Source organism: Pecten maximus, unplaced genomic scaffold, assembly GCF_902652985.1.
Source record: "Pecten maximus unplaced genomic scaffold, xPecMax1.1, whole genome shotgun sequence".
In the NCBI taxonomy this organism is placed as follows: Eukaryota; Metazoa; Mollusca; class Bivalvia; order Pectinida; family Pectinidae; genus Pecten; species Pecten maximus.
This window is the reverse complement of record NW_022979541.1, coordinates 50,957-57,994: the sequence shown is the minus strand read 5'-3', so window position 1 is coordinate 57,994 and position 7,038 is coordinate 50,957.

Genomic DNA, 7,038 nt, shown 5'->3' with positions numbered 1-7,038 from the left:
AAATTATGTAAATACAGTGTATGCCATATATGTTGTAAGATTGTGTAGGGAAAGGAGTTTAATACCATATAGTACCAAGATATTAATGAAATATGTTTAATTAATTAGGAAATTGTAATGGTGAATTAGTTATAACCATTTTTCGTGTTTTAACACAAAAATCGTAAGTAAACATTTTACACTCACATGAGTTGACAAAATTTCAACCAGAACATATTGTACTTAACTGTTCTTAAAGAGACCTTTCTAGTATACACGTATGTGCATATTATTGTTATCATAATTTCTTTTTTTATTTTCAACCTGATTCGTTATCATTTGAAGATTTTAGGTCTCAGAATGAATGTTCAAGCAGGCATTGTGGGATGTATATAACATAAGGGAAAATTCCCAGTTGGAGAAGAACCAACGTCCTGCTCAGTTGATATCTGTATTGTAATTCATCTACCAGACTCCAGGAGGATCCCTAGTGGATACAGAGCCTTATAAATAAACATCCCACCACATACTTTACTCAGAAGTACAATTAGATACATTACAAACCAGAAGACATAATCATAAACTTACTCATGTATAAAATCATTAATAAGTATACACCGGCATATCTCTATAACATCATCCAACCATTCATGAATACTAATAATACTTATAATTTCAGAAATGAAAGATACTTCAATGTACCTAATACTAGAACTAACAATTATAGCAACAGTTTTTTCCCCTCTACTATGAATTACTGGAACTCTCTCGAGGACCCTTAAGAAATTCTGTTTCTATTTCTAGCTTCAAATCCAAACTAAAAACTGTACTTCCAACTATGATTTCTGATGTTTTTATCAATTGCAGCCCTCGTAGTCTTAATATAGTTTTATGTCAATTACGAAACAAAGCTAGTGATTTAAATTATGATAAATGTATGGATCACTTGGTTGATGATGGTTCTTGTACATGTGGTGCTAATATTGAAAATGCAATTCACTTCTTCTTTCAATGTCCACTTTACTTGAATATTCGACATCACATTATAACAGTTTATAACCTTCTAGGATATATTAATCTTCAAGTTCTTTTATATGGTTTCAGTGACTTGTCAACTGATTTAAACAGAACCATACTTTCCAACACTAGTTCTTACCTGAAAAAAAGTAAACACTTTAAAAATTATAAGTAATATTTATGTCTATATATACTCATTTGTTTATATAAAGGTTAAATCAACTTAAAAATATATCATGAGTACATAGTAGTGTGAGAGTGAGTGAGAATGTGTTTTCTTTGTTTATCTATATCAATTATTGACTTTCCCTACTTCATGTTCACTAAACTGGAAATTTATAGGAAAGGACTAATATAGGCTGAGCCTGTTGTCCAATCCCTTTTGCCAACACCAATTCTGTACGATATTCAATGTAAATTTATACTTGTTGTGTTGACAATAAAATATTTTGAAATGAAATAAATAAACATAGTAAACAAATAGATTAAGAAGAGGAGCATCTCCTGAAGCCAGGTCACAATTGGTATACCGGTAGTCTACTTAATCAGGCTGTCATCAGGGCAGCAACCAGCTATAAAAGAAAGTAGAATATAACAATTGAAACCTGCTGATGTTCTTTAACCTACAATTTATATGTAGCAGTTTACATATACTTTAACCTATAGTTTATATATAACAGTTTACATGAACTTTAACCTATGGTTTGTATGTAACACTCTACATGTATTTTAGCATATAGTTTGCATGAAACAGTTTACATGTACAGTACTTTAACCTACATGTATAGTTTGTATATAACAGTTTACATGTACTATAACCTATAGTTTGTATATAACAGTTTACATGTACTATAACCTATAGTTTGTATCAAACAGTTTACATGTACTATAACCTATAGTTTGTATATAACAGTTTACATGTACTATAACCTATAGTTTGTATATAACAGTTTACATGTACTATAACCTATAGTTTGTGTATAACAGTTTACATGTACTATAACCTATAGTTAGTATATAACAGTTTACATGTACATGTACTATAACCTATAGTTTGTATGTAACAGTTTACATGTACTTTATAACCTATAGTTTGTATCTATAACAGCTGTTTACATGTACTATAACCTATAGTTAGTATATAACAGTTTACATGTACTATAACCTATAGTTTGTATCAAACAGTTTACATATACTATAACCTATAGTTTGTATATAACAGTTTACATGTACTATAACCTATAGTTTGTATATAACAATTCACATATACTATAACCTATAGTTTGTATATAACAGTTTACATGTACTATAACCTATAGTTTGTATATAACAATTTGCAACTGTAACCGAAGCAGAAAGAATCTAATGAGATAGCTTATATGCTTGCATTAATGCTAATCATTGAAAATTTCAATGAACATTGTAATTTTTCAAGAGTCAAGAAGTTTTGTAATCTAACATTAGCATAACAATACTTAAAGGAGCATTCCGTTGAACAATGATTTATAAGATTTATACATGAAAGAAGCGTACACTCATATATCTCACTGAATGTGATAGGATAAAAATATTTGTACAGAAAATGTGCAAAACTCTGTGTGCATCTGCACTGGAATATTTAGCCGCGCCTATTCCGCATCATTTAGACATCACGTGACACACCGAACAACTCTAAACAGGTCAGCAAGTGATGTAGGTGTATCGTTTGTGTTGTGATGATAAACTCCAACTATCATTTGACTATAGCCCATTTTACATCAATTACTTACGTTATGGTAACATGCATAGCTAGCCAATGAGTTGAAAATATCAGTCATTTAAGATATTGCAGACAAACATAATCTTATCCGTGAACAACGTCGCATAAATATGAGTTCTACGGGGCATAAACTCATGTGTCGTGTGTACAAACAAAACGTGTGCATGATTTAGTACCAAGATAAGACAAATACACAGTATACTTTTAAAATCATGTATCGTGCATTGATCAGTTAATATTTAGTTTTAATGTGATTTGTTAGCAATGTAGCAAGTGTAACTTCGAGCATAACTTCACTAAGACCTGTCAGGCTGTTGAGTCGAGTATCCCGCAGAACTTTCCAGAAGCAATGCAAATTCCTCAATCGACTCCCTTTAATAATTGTGACCTCCTTCGCTCTCTTCCACCTTTCCATCTAGCTGCCGATATGTATACGACTTTCTATGACATTCGCCATCTTGTGAAGAACTTTGCTTTATCTTCACACCTTGAGTGTTGTACATGTATTGCGGTGAAGTTGATAACTTTTACTAGTTGAGAAAATGTTATAACATGCAACATCATCATCATCATCATCTTTATATACGGTATATACCTGTAGTACATGTAATTATAGTTTATACAAGATTTTTACAAAAGCACTATATGAGTGGAATGTACTTAACTATATGCTAATGCTGTGTTTTCGAATCGATACATTACATTGCATAAAATGTCTACTATTTTACATATTAAACTTCATTACAGAAAGATTACGATACATTCCTTATTTATAACTTCACCAGCCAAAATGGTAGGTTTATTCTGTTATAAGCAAAGGGGAAAACACCGTCAGTTTTGATTCAAAATATGAGAAGGGCTTATCAGCACAACATATAATATCCTTCATTATTTGTTGACATTTGTAGCCCACCATCTTGCTGAAATCACCCAGTTTCCTTGGCTCGTAGTATTCTGACTAAACTGTTCTTGTTATCACTATTTTGAAGTATTAGATGGCCAACAGGCAGCCATCTTGGATGTTGACAGTTGAAAGTTTTATCACTATTTCATGAGAAGTACTTGAGGATTATTTCTCCACAAGTAGATTAGTATAGATCCCTCTTTGTGCCTATTCAATTAATTAGTTTCCTACCTGTGAAACCGAGAAACTAATAGAATCGTTCACCCCCTTGTGGGTGAGACAGTATCAAATGATTTTTCTCAAACTTACTGAGTACGTTCCCCTTAGTCCTTTGGTGTACAAATTCAATTCTAAATTTGATTGGGAAATAAATAGCCGACAAGCAGCCATTACAGATTTTGAAAACTGAATTTTGTTATTGCCATTTCTGATAAAAGATAATGCTCAGACTTGATGTGTAGATTCCTGTTATTCCCGATTTTTACACATTCAATTTTGACTCGGATCAAGAGAATAATGTGCCCTTCAACGATTATCATGGGTGTTGTCACTACGCAATTTGTGTGGAACAACTGTATGATTGCAAAAATATTTGAAGATATTGTGGAAAATATGCCACCTTCATTTTTGATGATTCATCAAATTTTAAAATAGATAAAAGTGGATAACAAATAAGTAAACAACCACTACTATACAGATCATGATTATTGGACTTCCTTAGAATCTAAATTTTGGTTAGCCGATAAAAATGCGTCCTAAAACTAGAACTAACCAGCTTCATAGTAATACCATCAATATTTTTTAATGAGATCTAGTATTAAAACATCCGAATAAAATCAGTAGCTCGCACCTCACCAATATGGCTTTAAACCTGGGAAATTATGTGGAACACCATGGCATGCCAAGCTGTAAAATAAATGTAATACATAAGGGGATAAGATTTTACCTGAAGGACAACTGTCTGTTTTGCCTTTATTTGCGTTTTTACCTGAAGTCAAATGATTTGATCTGAAGTGTAAATATTTCATTCTACGTTAAAGGTCAAATCTTTTTACCAATGATCGGCTCGCATAATGGCAAACAAATATTCACTGTATTGTGTCTCGGGAATGACGACTACACAGAAAAATGCTTCAACCTGTTTCTATTAAAACAAATAGATTAAATTCTTTGAAAATAAGGTCCAAAGCGATTTGCTATACAGAAGGAGTTACACGGCATGGTCTTTAGTCCATATGGTTTCTGATCTAACTAACTGATATTCCAGTGTTGTACACGTAAAAGAACACATCACGTAAAAAATAACACAGGGTTCCTTTTTAGCCAACATTGAAAACAGAACTGGATAGTCATGGAACTTCCACTGCAAACGGAATCTGGAAGACGGCTTGCTTTCGTTAAGATTTGTCAAGATTTAATTGATAAGCTCCAACACACTATTGTGTGCAACAAGAGGTCACAAAAAGTATAATACATTGTCATATTTCAAGCGTCATATAATGGTTTAAAATATGGTATTACATTCGTCATACAATAACACATGATCTGTTGTTATAGACACTATATTACCATACCATAACACTTTATAACATACAGTATTATTGACGTCACATCATACAGTAATTCACGTACGATGTATTATTATACAATGGTATGATATACACTATTACATTCCTCGTACAATTATACACTGATATAGACACTATTCTATTCTCCGTACATTAGAATTGATATAATACTATAGGATAGAAGTGATACCCTTCTCGTGCCATGTCAATACATTACTTTGTAACAAACTAGCTATTCACACTATTACATAAAACCTACAGTACAAAAATTTGACATGAACCGACCCACCTATCATAAAATATTATCATACGATGATGTAATACACAGTATTACACAAAGCATACAATACATTCATACAATGATATAATACACAGTATTACACAGCGTATAATACATTCATACAATGATATAATACACAGTATTGCAAACAGAAAACAATATATTTATACAATGATATAATACACAATATTACACGGCGTACAATATATTCATGCAATGATATAATACACAATATTACACAGCGTACAATACATTTATACAATGATATAATACAGTATTACACAGTGTACGATACATTCATACAATGATATAATACACAGTATTACACAGTATACAATACATTCATACAATGATATAATGCACAGTATTACACACAGCGTACAATACATTCATAGAATGATATAATACACAGTATTACACAGCGTACAATACATTCATACGATGATATAATACACAGTATTACACAGTGTACAATACATTTATACAATGATATAATAAACAGTATTACACACAGCATACAATACATTCATACAATGATATAATACACAGTATTACACAGTGTACAATACATTCATACGATGATATAATACACAGTATTACACAGTGTACAATACATTTATACAATGATATAATAAACAGTATAACACACAGCATACAATACATTCATACAATGATATAATGCACAGTATTACACAGCGTACAATACATTTATACAATGACATAATACACAGTATTACACACAGCGTACAATACATTCATAGAATGATATAATACATAGTATTACACAGCGTACAATACATTCATACGATGATATAATACACAGTATTACACAGTGTACGATACATTCATACAATGATATAATACACCGTATTACACAGTGTACGATACATTTATACGATGATATAATACACAGTATTACACAGTGTACAATACATTTATACAATGATATAATAAACAGTATTACACACAGCATACAATACATTCATACAATGATATAATACACAGTATTACACAGTGTACGATACACAATAAACAGTATTACACACAGCATACAATAAATTCATACGATGATATAATACACAGTATTACACAGTGTACGATACATTCATACAATGATATAATGAACAGTATTACACAGCGTACAATAAATTCTTACAATGATATAATACATAGTATTACAAAGTGTACAATACATTCATACAATGATATAATACACAGTGATTCACACAGCGTACAATACATTTATACAATGATATAATAAACAGTATTACACACAGCATACAATACATTCATACAATGATATAATAAACAGTATTACACACAGCATACAATACATTCATACAATGATATAATACACAGTATTACACAGCGTACAATACATTTATACAATGATATAATAAACAGTATTACACACAGCATACAATACATTCATACAATGATATAATACACAGTATTACACAGTGTACAATACATTCATACGATGATATAATACACAGTATTACACAGTGTACAATACATTTATACAATGATA